The sequence below is a fragment of the Pelodiscus sinensis genome, chromosome 2, assembly GCF_052426305.1.
Source record: "Pelodiscus sinensis isolate ZL-2025 chromosome 2, ASM5242630v1, whole genome shotgun sequence".
Classification (NCBI taxonomy): domain Eukaryota; kingdom Metazoa; phylum Chordata; order Testudines; family Trionychidae; genus Pelodiscus; species Pelodiscus sinensis.
In genome coordinates this window covers 218,026,965-218,049,537 of record NC_143053.1, presented here as the reverse complement: position 1 = coordinate 218,049,537, position 22,573 = coordinate 218,026,965, and the positions used below count along the sequence as shown (strand labels likewise).

Here is a 22,573-nt window from a genome sequence, read left to right as displayed (position 1 = left end):
CCAGGTAACAGGGTTTAGCACCAGGATCCTTAGTGGCAGGGGTACTGGGCTGGCAGCCAGGATGTGGGGTGCAAAACCTGGCATTGCTGCAGCACCCTCACACCCTTACTTCTGTGCATATGGCTTTTATATATTCAAGTTTTAGCTATAAAACCTGCCCAAATTGAATGAGTAGGGCCAAGTTCAGTCTTAGCACAGGTATAAATAGCAGTGTAGACTGAGAGACGCAGCTTAGGTAAGTAGAATGCCCTACATGCCGGACACTTCAGCCTATATACCCTACACCAGTGGTTTTCAAACTACTGGTCATGAGCCAGTACTGGGTCATGGAATGTCAGGCACTGGGTCTCCTTGTTGCAGGGTTATTAGGTGACCAGGGGGGGTGCTAAGGCAGGCTTCTTGATTGTCCTGGCACCACAGTCTGTGCTGTGCCCCAGAAGAGCTGGCAGCAGGCCCAGCTACTAGGTTTGGATTGGGAAAGAGCGCACAGGGCTCCACGTGCTGCCCCTGAACTGAGCACTAGCTCCGTACTCCCACTGACTGGGAACTTGCCGCTGGCTTCTTCTGTGGCACAGCATGGTCTGTGGTGCAAGGAGAGACAGGCAGCACCGCTGCACCACTGACCGGAAGCCGCTTAAGGTAAGTCCCTCCTGCCCCAGCCCTGACCTTCCCCCAAAGCCAGACCCTCTTCTGCAGCCCAAAGCTCTTATCCTCAGCCCTCTCCCTGTAGCTCACACTTTAGTCAAGATATGTTGGGTCACAGGCATCAACAATTTTCTTCAACTGGGTCATAAGAAAAAAAGTTAGAAAATCACTGACCTACACTGACAGGTCCCTACTCACCCAAGCAGTGCCTCCCCTGTCTACTCTGCCATTTGCAGAGTATCCTACTCCTTGCTGGAGGAGCCTTGAGGAAGGGGGAAAGGCTCTACAGCAGGAAAGGGAGTTAACAGAGCCTTTCACTGTGGTGTGTAACCACACATATTGTGTCTGCCCTATGTGTAGTCAGACAAGTAACACAGTGCAAGCCCTACAGTGCACTGTGGGACAGAAGGTAGCATTTGATCTTGAATGATTATCAAACATCTTGTGCTCTTTGCAAGGGCAGCCCTGGTTTGTTTCTTATTTAAAAGATTTTGGTTAGCAGCTCTTCACTCATTTTGTCGTTGTGCCACATTCTGGATTAACTGTTCTACAGCTGACAATGGAATCAAAACCTTTGACACAGAGTTGAGATAAACAGCTCTGAGGGTAACCAGGCATTGCAACACAGCTCTGAGCGCAACCTGACCCCTGATTGTTGAAAGCTATGGAGAGGAGATGGATTAAACACATGCTTTTTAAAAGTCTTTTAAAGCAACATGCCTGTAAAAATGAAGAGCGGCCTAATAACTATACACAGGTAGTGAACAGAATTGCTAGGGGATTAGTAATGGACTTAGAAGCTTTCCACTATCTTAACCACACTTGAACTGGGAATGGTAAGTTCTATCCGTGTAAACTGGGGATCTGAACTGGTACAACTACATTTGTGGGTGACTGACAACTGGCACCATTGTTAGTAGAGAGGCCAAGGACTGAATGGGTCTCAAAACTAAACTACCCATATACTGCAGCCACCAACAATGATACCTCCAGTTCAGGTGTAATGCATATTAGTTGAGCAATGTAATGGAATGGCTGCCCATACTATACCTATTTTAGACAGCCTAAAGGAGGACTTATTCTATAGGACATCAGACCAGGACATATCACAAACACTACAGTCATTTCAGAAAGTGTTGAGGCAAATACTTGCACATGTGCATTTTTACTTATCTAGCTTTAATTCGTGCAGCACTTCTGAGTTTATATTAATCCTTTTAAAAACAGCGGGAGAATTATTTCTTTATAATTACAATTAGTATATCACATTTTAATCTGTGTTGTAGATTTGCAGAGGGTGATTCAGAATATAAAAATTATTACAGGAGCTCTGAATTTAATTTTTCCACCATGTATCCAGATGCACTGTCAGTAAGCTATAAATGGGACCCACCATAAGTATATGAAGACAATGAAGTTGTAGTGACAGTTTGTGTCTTAATATATTATCACAAGTTGTATTTGTAATTCCTATAGAGCCAGATCCTCAACTCATACAAATCAGAATAATTCCACTGACTTCAATTTCTGTAAAATTGGTTGAAATCCTAGCTTAGATTACAAATATAAATCAGTTTGATGATCTCAGCATATTGTACAGGCAGATGCTTATCTGCCTCATTCACCACATATACTGGGACATTTGAGCACATCTGAGAATTTCCCCTCTCTAATTGCCAAAGATAATAGCAGAAATGTACATTGGTAGCTGATGCTTGTGTAGCACTCATGAAAGCCATTCCTAGCTGTGGTCAACTCTTATATTGATGAGCAACACATTTTTGAAGATATAAACAGATTATTTTCAGGTTATTTTTTGTGTGTGTAAAATCTGGATTTTCTATATAACAGAAGTATTGAATTTCAAGGAGGGGGAAAGGATGGTTCAATGGTTAGAACATTAGACTGGGATTCAGAATAGTTTGGTTCAAGTCCCTCCTCTACCACAGCCGTCCTGGGAGACTTTGACCATGCAACTTCATCCCCCCTCTATGGGATTAGCAAAGTTAATTAAAAGCCTAACATTCTATTGAACTGTGTAGCTCAGTTTCCCCTTTGTAATATGAAACTAATACAGGTTGGACCTCCCTAATCTGGCACCCTTAAGACCTGACATGTCCCAGACAAGGGAGTTTGCTGGATCAGGGGAGGGCTCTGGCCTCTTGGCTGGCTCCTCTCCTAGTTGTTGCCCTGATCTTGGCTCCCAGGGGCCCAAAGCCAGGTTGTGCTACCAGCTGCCAGGCTTGCTAGCCCCCAGCAACTGCTGGCTGGACTCCACTGCTAGCCCCTTGCTGGACTCCCAGCCAACAGCCACTGGGATTCTCTGGTTCAGCAACATCTGTGGTGTTGCCAGAGGTTCAACCTGCTGCACGGCCCTACCTCACAGCAGTGTTATGAGGATAACCAGGGGAGCTGACAGCCATGTTGGGCCTTGGGCAAGGTGTGTGTGTGGGGGGGGGGGGGGTCCCATCTCTATGCTCCTGGAAGGGACCAGGCCTTGGGCAGAAGGGGTAGGGCTGGGACAGCAAGCACGCCAAGCCCCTCAGTGCTGCCTGGAGCATGGTGCACCTCAGCCCGTAGAGCCATCTGGAGTGGCAATTGTGGAGGTGATTTAAAGGGCCTTGGGCTGCATTAGTAGTAGTAGCAGCAGCAGCTGGAATCCTGGACCATTTAGAATTGCCCCCTTCATGCACACGGGCACACACACACACATTCATCCCATCAATAAGCCTAAGGAGAACTATATTAGAGCTTGAAAGGTGCTTGCAACAATGATGAGAGTCATATGAGTCCTTTAAGTAGCTGTATCTGCAAATAGTGCAGTATCTGATTCACTCACACGGATTTTTCTGTTAGTACTGTGTTTAATACAATCCACACAATTATAACTAATATCTGAATGTGATTTAGGTTCCCTGGCATATATTTCATTTTTACTGTACATAGTTTTTCAAAATAATGCATTACTGTACAGAGTTAAACTTATTCTTCTGTCTTTCTGATTATGAGACTGATCTTTAAGGGAGCATCAGGTTTTACAGTGGCAACACTGTTAAAGGTCTAAAAATTATGAGCACAGTTTACAACCTTATGACATCTCACTGCCTGATTTGCAGATATCAAGTGGGCATTTAATTAACTGTGTCTATAAACTTTCACAGACAACACCAGAGCTCAGGTTGATGCCCCTTTAAAATCAGACCTAAAATTCATTCATTAATTTTCCAGTAGCCAACTTTGATTATGTCCACTATATAAAAGTTTCTTCAACCATCTTGTTTTCTTCACTTATGGTATGATCCTACTTCTAATGAAATCAATGACAGCTTTTCCATGGACTTTAAAGGTGTAAAATAAAATCCTTTACTTCTACAGCAGCTCCTGTATAGAAAACACAATAGTTTTCTGTTTTTGAGTTCACTAGTGCTTTTTAAATCCAAAGCTAGAGTTACTATTTTACTCCATTTCCATAACAAGAGCGATATGATTTTGTTTTATTGTTTTATTATCCAAAGTCCTTAGTTTTCTACAAACCATAAGTCAAGAGTTCCAGTGAACAAAACAGATAAAATTGACTGACCTCAGCATAATTGTGGGAATGAGTGGCTAGGAAAATATTCTTTGAATGGTTTGTGTTGCTGATGATCTCACCTCTTTTTTTCTCTTCTGTCACATCCTTAGTTTTTCTACCACCATCTTTATCTTTTTGACATCTACTCTTTCATCCATTTTCTGCATCTACGCAGCACCCTAAACTCAAAATAAGACACGCAATTTGTGCTATGCAAATTGCATATCTTATTTCAATTAAATTTCAAAATAGGCTATTTCGAAATTTGTTGCCTCTACACAGGGCCAAATTTTGAAATAGCTTTCTATTTTGAGACATCCCTTAACCCTCATGGAACAAGGGTTACCGGGATGCCAAAATAGCATGCCCATCATTCTGAAAAATATTTCGAAATAACAGGTGGCTTGTTAAGATGCGGGGTAGCTATTTCAGCAATCCAGATATAGCCATGCAGTGTGGATGTACCCTTATAACCTTACTAACCCTATTTTCCTCTGATTTTCCCGTCCCCATTACCCACTTAGGAGCATTCATTCACCTTTTCATCATTTCCCTCTCCCCTTATGTCCATTCCCTCTTTATTCAGTTTCATTTACCTTACCCAAGTCTTACTTCTGTGATTCTCTCTGATTCTTTTTTGTATCCTCAGTTTCCCACCCTCCAGATTTTACATTCACATCTTGCATTTACCACTGAACCTTAAGCTCCCAATCTGCCAAGTCACCCTTCTACCAGGAGCTGGTCTGTCTAGTTTCTGATAGTAGATCATGTGTCCTATGATACTGACTCAGGAAAACCAAGGATTAGAAGATTTTGACACAAAAGCAACAGCAACTAAAGTAAGCATATCATGTATGGATCTACTACTGTCTGCGCCAGGATCATTAAGTTCCCTTGCTGAAATCCTGGCCTTATTGAAGTCATTGGTAAAACTCCCATTGATTTTAGTTAGGCTAAATGGGGCTTTGTCTCTCCATTTAACTTATCTATAAAATGTTCATTATTGTTGTTCTTGAATGGGTGCTGTGGGGCTGAATTAATTAATATTTGTAAAATACTTTGAGCCCCTCAGATGAAAGTTGCTTTATAGAGTTGTGTTAATTTTTCAAAAATGAAGTATTGTAGTTGTTTTCAGTGAACCTGATACAACAGAAGAGATTTTCCCAGGATTTTTTTGGCATAAACTCTCCTTCAAGAAAAATGTAGATCAAACTCTCTGTCATCCCCCCCAGTATCTAAAGCTCAGAGTTATGGATCTGTTCTTGGATACACACACACAAAACCAGAGAGATCACTGAGATTGCACCATTACTCAGAGGAGAATTTGTCCTTAAAGTTCCTTTTCTGTCTCAAAATAAAAAAGTGGAAAAGAAAAATTGGTGCTTGAAGACTGTTTTGTAACACTCTAAGGGCCAGAACCCACAGCCTTTAGTCATACGTGAGTTGTCTCGCTGGCTTCAGCACTAGGATTATTCATGTGAACAAGAATCTCTCATATGAATGTGTATTGCAGACACTGGCCCTAATATTTGGAATGTTAAAAAACAACAACAAAAACTCAGTGTGTGCTGAAACTTGAGAAAGGGACAAATACAAAATATGGCTGTGCAAAGGCAGGAAACTTATTTAGTATATATAATTTGGAGTACATTTGAGAAACGGTATAATATTTTCACAGTCCACTTTCAGGATTTTTTCAGAAGAAATATTCTGTGACTCAGAAAATTCTTCTCTCACACCAACAATTTCCTCAAATCTTGTTACAGGTAAAAAATAGGTTATTTCCAAAGCTTGGAAGAAAAGAGTGATTGCTTTTTGGGGTAAATGGATGTATATGCTCCTGAATATTGTGCATGCTCCACAAGCCTCTAAGCTGGTTTCTCTTTAAAAAGGTTGTTCTTCTATTAGAGAAGTTGTGGCTCTTTTATTACCTGATGAATTGTACAGAACATTGTTTTAAATGGAGGGAAAATGTATTCTTCAAACATACTTAGGAAACCATTTTAAGGCTTCCCTCCTCATGAAATGAAGGACAAAAGCACCCAAACAAAGTACAGAATGTGCATTGGATTCAGCAAAGCAATTAGTAAGAACCACAGTTTTAATCTCCCTCCAATACTCCAATTTTTTATTGACTTTCTTTGGGCCTCATATTTCAGTCCTAGCTCAGGCAACATTTCCAATAAAATCAGAGGGATTTTTACCTAGATGGGGAGGGAGCCTTCAGGATCAAGCTCTTTCCTGGCAATTACTCTATTTAATATTAAGCACTGCATTTCTGCTGTTCCTTAAGGCATTTGTTTCCCATCGGATGGATACTTTTTCTGATATTTTGAATACAATGTTCTGCTGTGTGACTTACAAAGCTGAAATAGAAGTTATTTTATATCACTAAATTCCTCAATCCCAGCTGCTCCGTACAAATGGGTCTTTACCCATATAGAGCCCCATTGAAGTCAACAGGGCTGCACATGAGCACAAGAGTCCAGCTATACTGACCAACTTGCAATATCATGGCCTAGCTATTGATTAAGATTTCAGTTTTCCATTTTTTTTGCAATTTTGCAGGAACTTAACTTTCTGCACATGTGTATCCCCATTGGGCTCAGTGCATGTGTGTGTACATGCATAAGAGTTTGCAGATTTAGGGTCAAAACTGGTATCCCATTGATTTGTTCCCCACATGCATATCTTTTCTTCTCATGGTTACCATTGTGCTATCACATTGAGGGCATGGGTGAATTGCTTTGCTTGTTCTAGGGATATTTCACTTAGTTGATGTGCCTGCATTATGCTTAGATTAAACAGAATGTTAAAAAATATACTACTGGAAGGTCTAATGTGCCAGTTATGGATGTTCTACATTTCAAAGTCCAGACTGTTACAAACGACTTGACTTCTTCTTGTTTCCTGTCCACCTTGTCAGTAGAAGAGTTATTATTCTCAGCTCATTTTAGTTGCAAGACCGCCAAATTTCTGTTGCTTCCCTAAGAAGTAAATAGAATGAGGAAGTCAGCAGAAGGATCCACTTAACATACACACCGCTTGTGATCTCCAGTTTTTTGAAGGAAACTTGATCTTGAACAAATTCAGGTCCAATGTTAGCAGCAAGAGAACTAGTCACTCGCCCAATGGGCTGGTCCTTAGTATGGGCTGCAAGAGGGGTGCTGAGCCCTGATCTACTCTCTCCCTTTGCTCTTCTGTTAAAGCATAAAGTAAAATATTCTTTACAGCTTTTTTAGATTCATAGTGGAGCATGGGTGGGTGCCTAATACTGCACCTCTGTTCATTTTTCTTTGGATATCATGGGCTAAATTTTCAAAGCAAACCCTGAAAAAAACCTGTAGATGGAAATAAGAAGGGCAGGTGAGGTCCCATGTACAAACCCTTTTCTTGTTAATTGAAACAGGAAAAGGAGGTCTCACCACTCCAGCTAAAGAGGAGGAGAAGCTGTCGAGGAGCACTGTTTACTCAAGTCAGGGAGAGATCTCCTTCCTCTCTTAGCAGAAGGGGAAGAACTGAGCTCTCCCTTATTTTAACCTCAGGTGAGATGAGAGATTTTATCTTACCTCAGAAATCTGCATGAGTTACAAGGCCTGAAAGAAAGGGTTCTCAGCTCTGGATAATTAAAAGTAGCCTGTAAGCCAGTGGTTCCCAAACTTTTCAGCATCACCTTTCTGATTTTTGAGAAACCCGTCATCCCTTCCCCCCCCCCCAAAAAAAGCAGCAAAACTTGGGGTGGGATTGACGGGGGTGTATGTGGCTGGGTTGCCTCGCTCCCCCTGGAATTTCTTCACGCACCCCTCCCCAGAGGGGCACACCCCTCCAGTTTGGGAACCCATGCTGTAAAGGGTTGGTTTGTTTGGTTTTTTAAACAAAAGGTGGGGAGGAAGGTGTACTCTGTTTGCTTTTTTTTTTATAATGTACAGAGAGAGTTTGAAGACTGTATTTGTTTATTTTGAGGGTGTTTTTTTCTGCTTCTTTTAATAGTAGAAATTCAGCTCTCATCTGTCCTGGAAGACTCTACAGTGACTGAAGAATTAATGAAACAATGACATCACAAAAGAGTACAATTAAAGCAATTGAGAGTGAAAGGGACTTTTTTTAGTCAGACTTTTTAACACTCTGGTCTGAATTCACAAAGGAATTTAGGTACTTGATGCTGAGCATCACAACACCTAACTTGTAGGGACCTAGAAAATCACAGGAACAACACTGCACTCCACAAAGCCCTATTTTGATACCTAGGCTCTCTGTACAATGAATGGGGAGAGGTAGGCAGCAGCCAAATGGGTCCTTTGTGGATTGCAGTGTTGTCTGAAACTAACTTACTTGGCAAATCTGGGGTTTAGGCATCTGAGTACCTTTGTGGAGTAGGGCATCTCTGCTTTTTGTTTCAGGTTAACACCTACTTAACATTAGGGTTGCCAGGTGTCCAGTTTTGAACCGGACAATCTGGTATTTGAGATTTCTGTCCAGGAAATAAATTGAGAAAATACCAGACATATAAATGTCCAATATTTTCTAATTAAGTACATTTTATTATTATGAGTTTCAGTACATAGTTGCATACTGCCTGGATAGTAGACACACTCATGCTCTCTCCCCCCGGCCAGCCACGCTCCCCGCCTCCCGGCCAGCCCTGCTTTCCGCCAGCCGGTTCCCCCCTCTCCCCATCCTGGCCCCACTCCCCCCGACCTCCTCCTGGCCAGCCCTGCTCCCCTCCCAGCTGTTCCCCACCCACCCCCACCCCATCTGATATCAATTGTGTGCGGTATTTTTTTTGAAGCCATCTGGTAACCCTACTTAACATTAATGACTATTGAACTTTTTGGAGAAAGAATGTCTTTATTTAAAACCCTTCAAAACAAATGTCCTAGTGGATAGTGGGAAATAGTAAACATTATATTTTATTTTAATAAGGCTGCTGAAACAGGACCACATGACATTCTCATAAGCAAAGTAGGGAAAAGTGGTCTAAATGGAATTATTATAATATGGGTGCACAACTGATTGAAAGATGTATCTAGTGAGGTTCCAAAGGGGTCTATCGTAGGGCCAGCATTACTCAATATTTTCATTAATGACTAGGGTAATGGAGTGAAGAATAGTCTTATCAAATTTTCCAATGATACCAGGCTGGGAGGTCTTGCAAGCACTGTAAAAGAGAGGATTAGAATTAATAATAGCATGGCAAATTGGAGAATTGGTCTGAAATTAACAAGAAGAAATTCAGTAATGAGAAGAGAAGAGTACTAAACTTCAGAAAGAAAACCAAATGCACAGCTACAAAATAGAGAATAAATGGCTATCCAGTAGCACTGCTGAGAAGGATCTGAACATTACAGTACATCACAAATTGAATATGTCAATAAAGAAATATAGTTGCAAAACAGAATAATATTTTTCTGGTGTGTGTTAACAGGAGTGTCATGTACTGTATACGAAATTAGTGGCAATTGTTTTGCTGTCCTTGGCACTGTGAGGGTTCAGCTGGAGTATTGTGTCCAGTGATTCTTGAGGAGAGCAACAAAAACAACTTTTGAGGAAAAGTTTCAAAAAGGGAATGTTTAATATTGAGAAACAAAGCCGGGGGGCGGCGGAGCGCGGCTAATAACAGTTTTTATGTCAAAGGTCATTATAAAGAAGATAATGATCAATTTTTCATCATGTCCAGTGAAGGATTTAGGAGCTTAATATGCAGCAAGGGAGATTTAGATATGGCCTTAAGAAAAGGTTTCTAACTATTAGAACAGTTAATCTCTGGAACAGAAGTCTAAGAAAAATTGTGAAATCTTATTTGAGGTTTTTAGACAGCTTCTTAGACAAACGCCTATCAGAAGTGGTCTAGGTATGCTTGGTCCTGCCTCAGTGAAGGTCACTGGACTAGATCTCTAAAGATTCCTTCCAGATGTGCTTTTTTAGAATTCTATCATATATATGCTTTAAGGCAACTAGAAGGTCATACAGGTGGAAGAATAGATTACACAGTCTCATTTCTAAGGTAAAAAGCAAACTGAAAAATGTAGAGGGATGTTTTGTCTTTTTCAGCTCATCAGATCTGTTTTATTCACTCTAGGCCACAGTAAAGATGGTGGAGATCTGTTGGGCTAAAAGTCCCTGGTTTGAAATGGTTGTATCTCTCTGTTTACAAAAACTCAAAACTGGCTGCCTTGAAAGCAGCACACCATAAACTATTGTGTTTGGTTTGTCATCTTGCTGGGAAGGGAAACTTGTTTGTTTTTGTTTTCATTATGATGCCCCAGGAGTTTTGCTATCTCCTGCCAAAAGGAAGTTTCAGATGTTTTTCCCCTTTGCCAACTTGCAGTTTCTTTGTTCTAGTCCCTCTTTATAAAGTTTGTCTTGACCCTGCTGAAGAAAACACTTCCTGAAAGAAAAAAAAATATTCGGGTTCTCTTTAAACAGACTGTTTAGTATTTTTTTCCTTTTAAGGAATATCATCATTTTAAAACTCCTGTTTCAAGGCTTGTATATATTTAAAATACTTCAGTGACATAGCTGAAGAACTTCAGTATAGGCTCTACCTACACTGCCAGGATGGTATCTCCATTAGTATAGGGGTAATCCACCTCCCTGAGAAACAGTAGCAAGTTGGAAGGAAGAATTCCTCTGGCAACCTAGCTCTGTCTACATGGGGATTTACAGCAGTTTAATCACATCACTCAGAGGTGTGGATTTTTTACATACCTAACCTAGGGTATGTCTACACTAACAGACATTAGTTCAAATTAACTTTGATAGGCGCTACACATGCGAACCGCTAGTTCGAACTTAATTCGAACTAGCGGAGCACTTAATTCGAACTAGGTAAACCTCATTCCACGGGGACTAACGCCTAGTTCAAATTAACTAGTTAGAATTAAGGACTGTGTAGCCACTTAATTCGAACTAGTGGGAGGCTAGCCCTCCCCAGCTTTCCCTGGTGGCCACTCTGGGCACCACCAGGGAAACTCTTCTGCCCCCCTCCCGGCCCCGGAGCCCTTAAAGGGACATGGGCTGGCTACAGTGCCCGTGCCAGGTGCAAGCCTGCCAGCACTCAGCCAGCAGACCCTGCACCTGGCACAGCTCAAGCCAGCCACCCGCTGCCACCCAGCCTTCCGCCTCTTCCCGGGACCAGGCTGGCGGCTCCCAGGAGCCTGCCCAGGTCCGCAAGGGGCGGGCGCCCGCCTGGTCTAGTGCAGACATCGTGGACCTCATCCACGACCTCTGCACTAGGCACAGGAAAGTGGCCATCTAGGGCAGGATAGCTGCCAGCCTGGCCACCCAGGAGCAGGTTTGCATGAAAATCAAGGTGGTCCACTGAGAACCCCGACCCTGAGCCCTGAGCTTAGAATGGCCGTACTGGGTCAGACCAAAGGTCCATCTAGCCCAGTAGCCTGTCTGTCAACAGCGGCCAACACTAGGTACCCTGGAGGGGATGGACCGAAGACAATGACCAAGCCATTTGTCTCGTGCCATCCATCTCCAGACTTCCACAAACAGAGGCCAGGGACACCATTTCTACCACCTGGCTAATACCACTCCATGGACCCAACCTCCATGACTTTATCTCACTTCTCTTTAAACTCTGTTCTAGTTCTAGCCTTCACAGCCTCCTGCAGCAAGGAGTTCCACAGGTTAACTATTTGCTTTGTGAAGAAGAACTTTCTGTTGTTAGTTTGAAGCCTGCTACCCATTCATTTCATTTGGTGTCCTCTTGTCCTTCTATTATGGGAACTAATGAAGAACTTTTCTTTACGCACCCTCTCCACACCACTCATGCTTTTATAGACCTCTATCATATCCCCCCCTCAGTCTCCTCTTTTCTTAGCTGAAAAGTCCCAGTCTCTTTAGCATCTCTTCATCTGGGACCTGTTCCCAACCCCTGATCATGTTAGTTGCCCTCCCCTCTCCCACCCTCTGTCTTCCCCTCTCCCACCTCCTTTTCCCTTTATGTAATTGGACAGCTCTTGGTTTAATCAGTTTCCCACAACAGTCAAGCTCCAATTTTGCAATGAGCTTTTTGTGTGTTCACATCACACCACTGCTCCCATGGAGATTTCACTGCCAGATCAGGAGCTCACTCTGTTTGTGAGAGGATAGGCTCACTGACAGGGTGAGGGAAAGCATAGGGGGCAGTTTCCCTAGGGCCTAGCCGTTCATAAGGGCCTGGGTCTCCTGGCTACTGCCACCACTACCACAGGAGCTTCAGGCACATTAAATTGCTGCTGAAGTGCTGGAGCACTACATCGCCGGCTCTGGGCAGCTCTGAGGGCTGCCTGGGAGTGGAAGGGCCACAGCATGGTGCACTCTGGGCAGTGTAGAAGGCTGGCTGCCTACCACCCCACCCTTTCTGGAAGCACAGAGCTGTTCTCTCCCCTCCCTCCCCCCTTGCCCAGGGGCCTGATGAGTCTGTTGGCTCCTCTGTGGAAGGGAATTGAATCCCATTCTCCTGAGTTACAAGAAAGTGTGCTAAACTGTGGGCCATCTTTTTCCCCTTTTATCTGTTTGAGTTGATCTTTCCTGTGGCAATGGGGAAAGAGATTTTTAAAAATATATATACATTAAAAATTGATATTGTAAAGCCATAATAACCAGCAGGGAGACCTGCAGTCAGGGGTAATACTAGAAACTACCTTTAACTCATTAAGATTACTAGTATCAAGTTGATGGTATTTCATTAAAAGGCTAGCAAATGTCAATTAGTAGGCCATTTGAAAAGTTGGCTTAATAGAGCTAAATTATAGAAAATATATTGTATTACACAAATGATTGGATCATAGCCAGTTAATATTGTACAAGGAGAGTAAAAGGAATACATTAAAAAGACGTTAAAGCAAAGGGTACTTGTACAGGTCAGCAGTTCAAGTACCCAAGCGATAAAAGTTCAGTGGTTCAAGGGTACTGAGGCCCACTTTTGTTTTCCTTGTTAATGAATGATCCTGTGAAGGTCACTTAAAACTTGTTTAATTTCCAATAACCTGAAGATGAAATCAGATACATATCAATATGAAAGAACAAAACAATTACGTTCACAACTGTGTTACTAAGCTCACTTTCTATTTATGCACTTGAGGTGTGCGATTAATTCTAATAATATGTAAAATAACAAGATAAAAATGTAGCTGAGAGCACAGTAAATTACTTCAGAGGGAGTTTGCATGCATAAGGGCATACAGGATCAGGGCCTGAACGGAAACATCATATAGTGCACAGACCAGAATGTGGGACTTTGAGAAGGCAAGTTTAATGGGCGAACAATCATGAGCCAAAAAGCTATGAAACAAGAAATAGATGCAAATCAGATTTGAAAAGCAACTCATGAACAGTCTGCTAAGAAGAAAAAAAAAAGAAATACTCTCCTTGCTACGGTATTTATCTAATGCAATATCCCCTAAAAGTTTGAATATGCTATGATAAGTATCACATTTTATAGAAGGAGTATAAAATGCACAATACAGAAAAAAAGATTGCAAGTATTCAGATGTAGGATCTTTATGTTGATATAGTCTCAAAGTCTAAACTTTAGCTTCAGATAAATTCCAAGTCTGGGTGACTGACTATAAGCCTTCACCTTGAAAGCATATGCAGAGTTGTCGTTTTGGCAAGTGTAATATCTTCCATGATGAATAATGCCACTTTTAATGTAAATACTTTAAATACTTAAGAGTGTCCCAAGAACTAGCTAAAGCACCAGTGCAGTTAAAATTTAAAACATGTAAATCTACCTATTTTGAGTTTGCATATAATTAAGAATATATTTGTTGAATATTTTCAGCTAACATTTTAATGACTCTAGATGTAGACTGCTAGTTGAAATAACTAAGGAAAAACAAAGCAGGCACCTGAAAACATTCTGAGCCCATTGCAAACCCAGGAAGAGCTGTCTAGTACAGAGAATTAAAGGGCTGAATTTCTGATCCCCACACTGGGTTGGGAAAACCATTTAGTGCCTGATCCAAAACCCAATTTCTTTCCATTGATTTCACTGAGCCCTAGATCAGATTATAATGTCCTGAGAGCTGAGAGCAAAGCAGCCTGAAGGATCAGATTCTGAGATTGTCTGTGCTTTCAAACATATACACTTCTACCATGCATAGTTATGTGGAGGTGTATATGTTTGAAAAAGTGCCAAGATTTTGTGATGAAAGGGTTTATTAGGTCTCTTTGCAAATTCCATTATAAATTCCATTATATTTGTTAGTATTCATTGGAACAAATATTTGACGTGGTAATACATATACTGTATCTCAGATTCTCTGAAGAAAAGCAAGCCCTATGCTCACGAACTACCCTACAGTAACAATTGTTCTGTACATCTCTAGTGCATGAAAATATACACATTAAGAATTTTGTTGAGCTGACATCACTTATGTCTCTCAACTTTATTTTTTAATAACTCATGTGTGTGCTGGATGTTTCCTGTGAGACCCAGTTGTGCATGGCCCTTTGTTGTTTAATCCTGGGCTGCTTTTCTTACAGGCATGTTGATCATATAGGGTTCTGTTACAATAATTTAACCATATTACACAGATGTAATGGACAGAACTTTGCCCTGAAATTAATATACATTAAAAGCCAAAATCTATTGTTGTTACAAAGGCAAACACCACATTGCTCTCAGTGGAGGGATTTACCCAGGTGGAAGCCTGCAGATTTTGGATTTTAGGCCTAGATCCTCAAAGGTGTTAGGATTCAACTCCCACAAAAATCAATGGGGTTTAGGTGCCCAAATACCTTTGAGGATCAGTACCTTAGAATTTAGGTTTACTTTTTATAATAGTTAAACTAAAGTATGTGCTGACTTTCACTTTATGTGACACCCCTTCCTTACAGGGAACAAATGATCAAGATACAATAATATAACCAAAATAAATTGTAATGCAGGGACCAACATTCTCTGTTGGCATCCTATTTGTGTGAAACCAGCCTGAGCTGCTCTGGGTGCAGAATACCGACCCTTGAGGCAAGGTTTACCTACTGGTCCCCTTATAATCTCCTGATTTCCCACGAGGCCACAGCTGACAATGGCTAGGTAATGTCAGAAGCTGCATTTTTGAAACGAGTAACTCGGGAGCAGTGTGTGTCTACACGGGCTCCTATGAAAAGCAAACCAAGGCAAAAGCTGCTTCCTGCGGGCCCCAATGCAGGACGGAATGAGCGGGGGCTGAGTCACGGAGAGCCAAGTGACCAGCCTCTGAAGGTGAGCGGGGCTCTCTGGGCTCGGGCCTTGGCTGTCCGACCTCTGCAGGGGGCTGGGACAGGGCTCGGGTTCCCCGGCCACCAGGGGTCGGGCTCAGGGGGGTCACGGCTCCGGGCGAGGCGCAGGGCAGCGGCAAGGGGCGAGCAGCGGGAGGGCTGGACGCCGGCTGCTGCCCCCATCGCTCCGTGTGTGTCACGCTGCAGCCGGCCGGGCCCCTCCCCGCGCTCTGCCCGTGTCGCTGCGGCGCCCGACTGCCTAGGAAGGAGCCGGGGCCGGGCGGCCTGTGCTGAACGCGGGCCCGGCTGCAGGGGGCGGGCTGGAGGAGCTGGAGAAGCGCCTCCCTCCAGGGGCTGGGGGCCGGAGGCCGCAGAGGGACGCGGCGCGGCTGCTGAGGCTGGTCCCGGGAGGTGAGCGGGTACCCGGGCGGCGCGGGAGGATGCGTCCCCTCCTCGCACGTCTCCGCGGGCGGGCTGTAGCTGGGGGAGGGGGCGGCTTCGGGCGAGCCCTGCCCTCACAGCCCCATTGGAGGGGCCAGAGCCCTGCAGCCCCATCCATCTAGTGCCCCCTGTCCCCAGCGCGAGCATCCCCTCCTCGGGCCGGGAGCATCCCGGGCTGGCCAGAGCAAGCGCCAGAGGCGGGCAGACCGGCGCTGCCGGGGCCATAGGCTGGGGGGGGGGGGGGCCGGGAGATGGGGGGGACGGCCAGCAACCCCTAAACAGCAGCTCCCTGCCAGGCCTGTGTGTAGCTTGTCTCCTCACACCCCGCGGGGGAAAAGGGGCGCCGTCTGCTCTGATCATCAGCCCTTTTTACACCCCCTGCATTCAGTGGGGCACCCAGGGTGTGAACTGAGCCAGGAACTGGACCCAGTGCATGCTAGTCATATTTTGAAAAGCACCAAAGTCACTTTCAATGTCAATGAGTCTCAGTGGGACGAGGGCTCCTAAGTGATTTGCTGCCTTGGGAAATGTCCCTTAACAAAGTGCCAGGCCAAAATCTACTCTGTTTCTTGCTAGGCATTTCTTCCCTGATTTATTATGGTAGCATCCAGTCAAGATCACGGCCCCGTTTTACTAGGCATTGTACACATGAATAGTGAGAGACAGTTCCTGCCACCAAAGAGTTTACAATGTAAATAGACAAAGTGTGGGAGAGGGGAATGATATAAAGAGAGAAGTGACTTGCCCAAGGTCTTACAGTAGATCAGCGGCAGAGGCAGGAATAAACTTAAAAATGAGGTCAGAGTAGCTCTGTTGCTCAGAGATGTAAAACATCCACTCCCCTGAGCATCACTGCTGTACCAAAGTAACCCCAGACTAGATGTAGCTAGGTTGATGGAGGAATGATTCCACTGACCTAGCTTACAGCACTCAGTGAGAAGTACCTACAGCAATAGAAAACTTCTTCTATTGGCATAGGCTATGTCTACACCTCTGGCTTATGCTGGTATACTAACTCCACCATAGACTTCCTGGCTCCCAACTTAGCTCCATAGCTGCTAGCCATACTGCCTTTCAAATCACACCAGAGTAACTGAGAACAAACTTTGACTCAGTTGTCTATATGTGCTATGGATTCTTTTAAGATGGAAAGACTTTTAGAGAAGTTGTTTTAATTATTTTACTTTAAAACTAGTTAATTGTCTAGGAGCTTCTCTTGTTCTCATTTTTTCCCTTTCAGTTTTTAACATTCTGTCTCATTTTTCTATGTTTTTGTTGCTCTCTATGTTTTTCTCTTTCCCCTTTATTTCTGTCTCTATTTTTCTTCACTCTCTATTTCTTTTCTTTCTACACATTCCTGGAAGCTACAAGAGGAACGCATCTAAAAGGAAACCATCATCTTAAAGAGCATATTTCTGGCTGAAATTTTTGTATTTTCCATAGCAAAAAGTAATTTTCAAGATAACTATAAGTGAAATAAGTTGGCAACAGACAAATGTTTTTCACTTTTTTAGTTTGCTTACTTTGTCCACTTGACAACACTTTCTGTAAAATCAATTTCTCTTTGTCCCTGTAGTCAGTGTCTCCTTTATTGAAACAACCCTTACCAACTTCAGTAGAGGAGCAGGAAAAAAAAGTATTTTATAGTATCCTGTTAACTATCAAACATCCTGTAGAACAGGGATTTAGAATTTACCATGCCAGACCATTTGATTAGTCCATCATGAAAGCCTGACATATAGTCTTTTAATTAACACCAGACATGCCCCAACATTAAGACCCCAAATGAACCAAAAACTAACCAAACAAATATTCTATATTTAAGATACTTAGCTGGCTAGTTATGCAGTGTGGAGAGTTTCCTTCCTTCTTAATCTTTACAGGTGATTTATGACAGTGAAATATGAGATATGTATTTGTTTTCTTTTTAGTGACTACACTTTAAAAAAAATCCATATAAAAATCCATCTGTCCGTATTTCCAATTCTGCCAATGCTGTTAAGAACAAGAAACCATTATTATTTATGGATTATTTTGAATGCTAGTTAATTTTGTGGAATTCTACTGGGATAACAGCTATGGAAACTCCCTACAGCCATCAGACACTTTTGACCCTCTCACTATTGGTAATACCCAAGAAAACAGCTCAAGGAATGTAGCTGTGGATGATAGTCCTTGTAAATTATTACTGGATGCCATAACCTGAGCTTAATGAGTTCTTTAATACTTTGTACTCAGCAACATTGCCTTAAGGATATGTCAGTCTGTTTTTCCATGCTATTTTCCAATCTGTAATTATCTAAGCAGCTGGTGATGGAATCTCTGAAGCCCACAATCTTGACATCACATCTGTTGAATACTTGATTTGTGACATATGCCTTAACCTTACACAACAACATCTCAGAGCACTCCAAAAGCAAATAATATTGGATCACAATTTCAGTGAAGGGCTACTTCTATATTAATAATAGGTTTTCACAATCTTCCTTAGTCTGCAGTCATGAGTGAACTCATAACCCCTCTCCCAAATGTTGCTGTCCAGTCCCCTGCATTTCTTGATTCAGCATTTTTAAATCATATCCTAATTCCTTATCTTTGGTGCTTCCTTATACTTTTCCTAATTATCTGGCTTTTCTCCGATCCTTATTTCCATCCCCAAGAGCACAGGATTTTGACTCGTGGTTGTGCTGCAGAAGAGGTTGAATGTATATGGGAGTGGAAGTAGAATGGGCAAACTGTCTTACAGAAAAGCTATCACTGCATGTCTTTTCACAACTTCTAGCTAAGGCCTGATGGGCATTTTACCTCTGCTTGTGCTACCTGATACTACAGCTGCAGGTAAAGTGAGGGAGCATGGAAAGTAGGAATGTGTTCACACCCATCCATCTCAAAGATGTTTGTGATCCAGGCAGTCACCAGTATTTCTCAGCATAACAATAGTCTTGGACTGTTCAGTCAAGATTTTCAATACTGATAAATTTGAAATTGACTCCGAGGCATAGGTTTTGAAGGAGATGCCCTAAAATGAAGCAGTCACTGGTACGGTTCAGTGTCCTACAGGTACAGTTGAGTCAGCTCAAAATATATTCAGGGATGCCTTTGAATGGTCTGTTTGGCTGTTCCCTTTGTCATTGATGGAATAGCCACAAGTAATAACCTTTGACTAAGCCACAGCTGTTGAGATGGGCCTTGTATCCTTGTCACGGGACGGCTTTTCTTTTTCCCCTCCCAGGCCTACCATCCGCTCTGATCTCGACCCCAGGCTGTAGCCTGGCCCTGACTCTAGGGCCTGATGGACTGCTCAACCAGAACTGGTCATACAGGAAGGCTCAATGGCCCTTTAAAGCAGGGTCCGCTGACCCACTGGCCAGAGTCAATAGCTGGCCCTTTTAGGCAGGGTTTGCTGGTCCCTTAGCCAGAGTCAATATGCAAAGTCAATAGCTTTAAGGCAGGGCTCACCAGCCCACTGGCCAGAGCCAATACACAAAGTCACGCGTAAGGGCTACATCCCTGGTAGGGAACCCGGGCCCACCCTACTCCATCAGGTCCTGGCCCAGGGCCCTGTGAGTGGCAAGGGGACTCACCACTCTCTCGGCAGGGAATCCGTCTGAAATGTGCAAAGGATTCCAGGGCAGGAGAGGCAGTTCCAGTCCCCTTCCTGGGCCACTTCCTACCTGGCCTGGCAAGATAGCGTCCCATGTGCTTGCCAGGTCTACTACTTCCCTGGGGGCTGCTTCTCCCTCGTAGGCTGCAGGAGTGACATCCCAACTGGCTCCCGAGTTTCTGCTGTCTTCCCTTGGATCAGCTGGCTGGTGCTGGTCAGGCGCTCCCCTCTGAAGTCCTTCCCCTCCAGGAGTCAGCCCAGACTGAGCCTCCCTCCAGGCTTTTATACCTGGGCTGCAGTCTGAGCATGCCCAGCAGAGGTGTGGGAGCAGGGCTTCTTCAGCCAGGTGGGTCTGATTAGGCTCAGCCTTCACAGTGTGTGGCTGGTACACCCCGTCACAGTCCTACACAGAGGAAGTTGGAACAGTATCAGGTAGAAAAGACCTGCTTAACGGATAACTAGTATGGAACCTCTTGAAGAAGAACTATAACTTTTAAAATCAGAATAGTTGCCCATGCTGCTGCTTCCTAATGTGGTGAAAGAACTAGATGGAGAAAAATAGTATAATGAACCACAATCCGGAACTGACAAGGGAGTGTTCCTATGTGCCTTTTTCAGAAGAAAAGAGACATAACTATTTGTGCGTGGATCTAAGGGCACATCTACACAGCAGGGCAACAATTGAATTAAGCTACGCAACTAGAGCTGCATCAGTTGTGCGGCTTAAGTCGAAATAGCTTAATTCGGCTTTTGGCACTGTCTTTCCTTACTCCTTGTAAAATGAGGGTTACAGGAGTTGGAGTAAGAAGTCTTCCACCTCACCATTACTTCAAAATAATGATTTGCCGTGTAGACACGCTCTTTGTTATTTCAGGATAATGTTAGTTATTCTGAAATAACTCTGCTGTGTAGACATAGCCTAAAAACATGTTTGGAGCAATAAGTGGAGAAAGGTACATTTGTTCCCATTATAGAAGGTACAATCTCAGAGTGAAATGCAAAATAGTGTCCATTTTCATTTGAACATTCCAAAAGATGTAGTCACTGATGTGTGATCACATTTTTACATGTATAGTTTATCTTCCAGCCTCCATTTCCTTCAAGATAATAGACTGGTGGGGAGATGAAATACTAAGAGAATTCTTCAGCAAAAAGACCAGATGTTAATTCTCCTGATCATAGGGCAATCTTCAAGTCAGGCAACAGAGTAAGTCCTGTTCATCTGGTTTTGGGTCCACACACCAGAGTAACAGTTAACATAACAAAATGCTTGTTCTTGGAGGCCCTGCTAAAAAAAGAGATGTCAAATCTAAAAGAACTCGTCAAATCTAGGGGTATGTCTACACTACAAAGTTAGTTCGAACTAACGGACGTTAGTTCGAACTAACTTTAATAGGTGCTACACTAGCGCTCCGCTAGTTCGAATTTGAATCGAACTAGCGGAGCGCTTAGTTCGAACTAGGTAAACCTCATTTTACGAGGACTAAGCCTAGTTCGAACTAGCTAGTTCGAACTAAGGGCTGTGTAGCCCTTTAGTTCGAACTAGTGGGAGGCTAGTCCTCCCCAGGTTTCCCTGGTGGCCACTCTGGCCAACACCAGGGAAACTCTATGCCCCCCCTCCCGGCCCCGGACCCCTTAAAGGGGCACGGGCTGGCTACGGTGCCCGTGCCAGGTGCAAGCCTGCCAGCACCCAGCTAGCAGACCCTGCACCTGGCACGGCACAGAGCCACCCACCCGATGCCCCCCAGCCCACCCCCTCTTCCCGGGACCAGGCTGGCGGCTCCCGGGAGCTTGCCCTGGACCGCAAGAGGCGGGCACCTTCCTGGGCTAGTGCGGACATCGTGGACCTCGTCCACGATCTCCGCACTAGGCACAGGAAAGTGGCCGTCTAGGGCAGGAGAGCTGCCAGCCCGGCCACCCAGGACCAGGTGTGCATGAAAATCAAGGGGGTCCACTGAGACCCCCGACACTGAGCCCTGAGCTTACAATGGCCGTCCTGGGTCAGACCAAAGGTCCATCTAGCCCAGTAGCCTGTCTGCCAACAGCGGCCAACCCTAGGGACCCTGGAGGGGATGGACCGAAGACAATGACCAAGCCATTTGTCTCGTGCCATCCCTCTCCAGCCTTCCACAAACTTTGGGCAGGGACACCACTCCTACCCTCAGCTAATAGGACTCCATGGACCCAACCTCCATGACTTTATCTCACTTCTCTTTAAACTCTGTTCTAGTTCTAGCCTTCACAGCCTCCTGCAGCAAGGAGTTCCACAGGTTAACTATTTGCTTTGTCAAGAACAACTTTCTCTTACTAGTTTCAAGCCTGCTACCCATTCCTTTCCTTTGGTGTCCTCTAGTCCTTCTTTATGGGAACTCAGGAAGAACTTTTCTGAATGCACCCTCTCCACCCAACCCCTGCTTTTAGAGACCTCTATCCTGTCCCCCCTCCGTCTCCTCTTTTCTAAGCTGAACAGTCCCAGTCTCTGTAGCCTTTCTTCATCTGGGACCTGTTCCCAACCCCTGATCATGTTAGTTGCCCTCCCCTCTCCCAGCCTTTCTCTTCCCCTCTCCCACCTCCTTTTCCCAGTCTCCCCCAGTTTTGTTCAATAAAGACAGAGTCAATGTTGGAAGAAACGTTATCTTTATTTTGTACATCAATAAGAAGGGGGGCTAGGGAAGGGTAAGTGGAAGGAGGTGAGGGAGGAATGGGGTACGAGCCCCCGATGGGGAGGACTGGGCTGGCTCTGCGGGCTTCTGGGGGTGGAAGCTCTCCTGCAGCCCCCAATTACTCCCTCTCCCTAGATGGCAGCCTGCGGCAAGTGCAGCCGGGCTGATGGCCGAGTGGTGTGATGTGCCCAGTGTGGGCACTCAGGGCACTCCAAGCCAGAACTTCTTTGCAAGCGGGGCACCCCTTAGAACTGTGTGTCCGGGGTGGGGGTCGGGACCCTTTAAGCGCAGCCCTCGGCTAGCCTGAGACAGCATCTCCATGCTCTAAGTCCTCCTTTTATGCCCTGCCGGCACTGCTTCCGGCCATCCTTAAGCCCTGTTCAGAGTCCACTCAATGTGGACTTACTAGTTCGAACTAGCAAAACGCTAGTTCGAACTAGTTTTTAGTTC

The 22,573-nt window shown here is 44.2% G+C and overlaps 1 protein-coding gene across 6 annotated transcripts in view; it reads left to right on the top strand.

The window, feature by feature from the left end:
* Window positions 1-506: 506 nt before the first annotated feature.
* STEAP2 (STEAP2 metalloreductase) overlaps window positions 507-22,573 on the top strand; it is a 37,347-nt gene continuing 15,280 nt past the window's right edge. Inside the window, exons 1-2 of one of the 6 annotated variants that reach the window (XM_089776711.1) lie at window positions 15,469-15,826; window positions 20,548-20,667. The gene's annotated coding sequence lies outside the window, so the exon portion shown is untranslated. Of the gene's footprint in view, window positions 640-15,299; window positions 15,420-15,467; window positions 15,827-16,165; window positions 20,668-22,573 lie in introns of those variants that run through there. The other 5 variants (XM_075922406.2, XM_075922407.2, XM_075922409.2 and 2 more) reach the window with 5 other exon arrangements.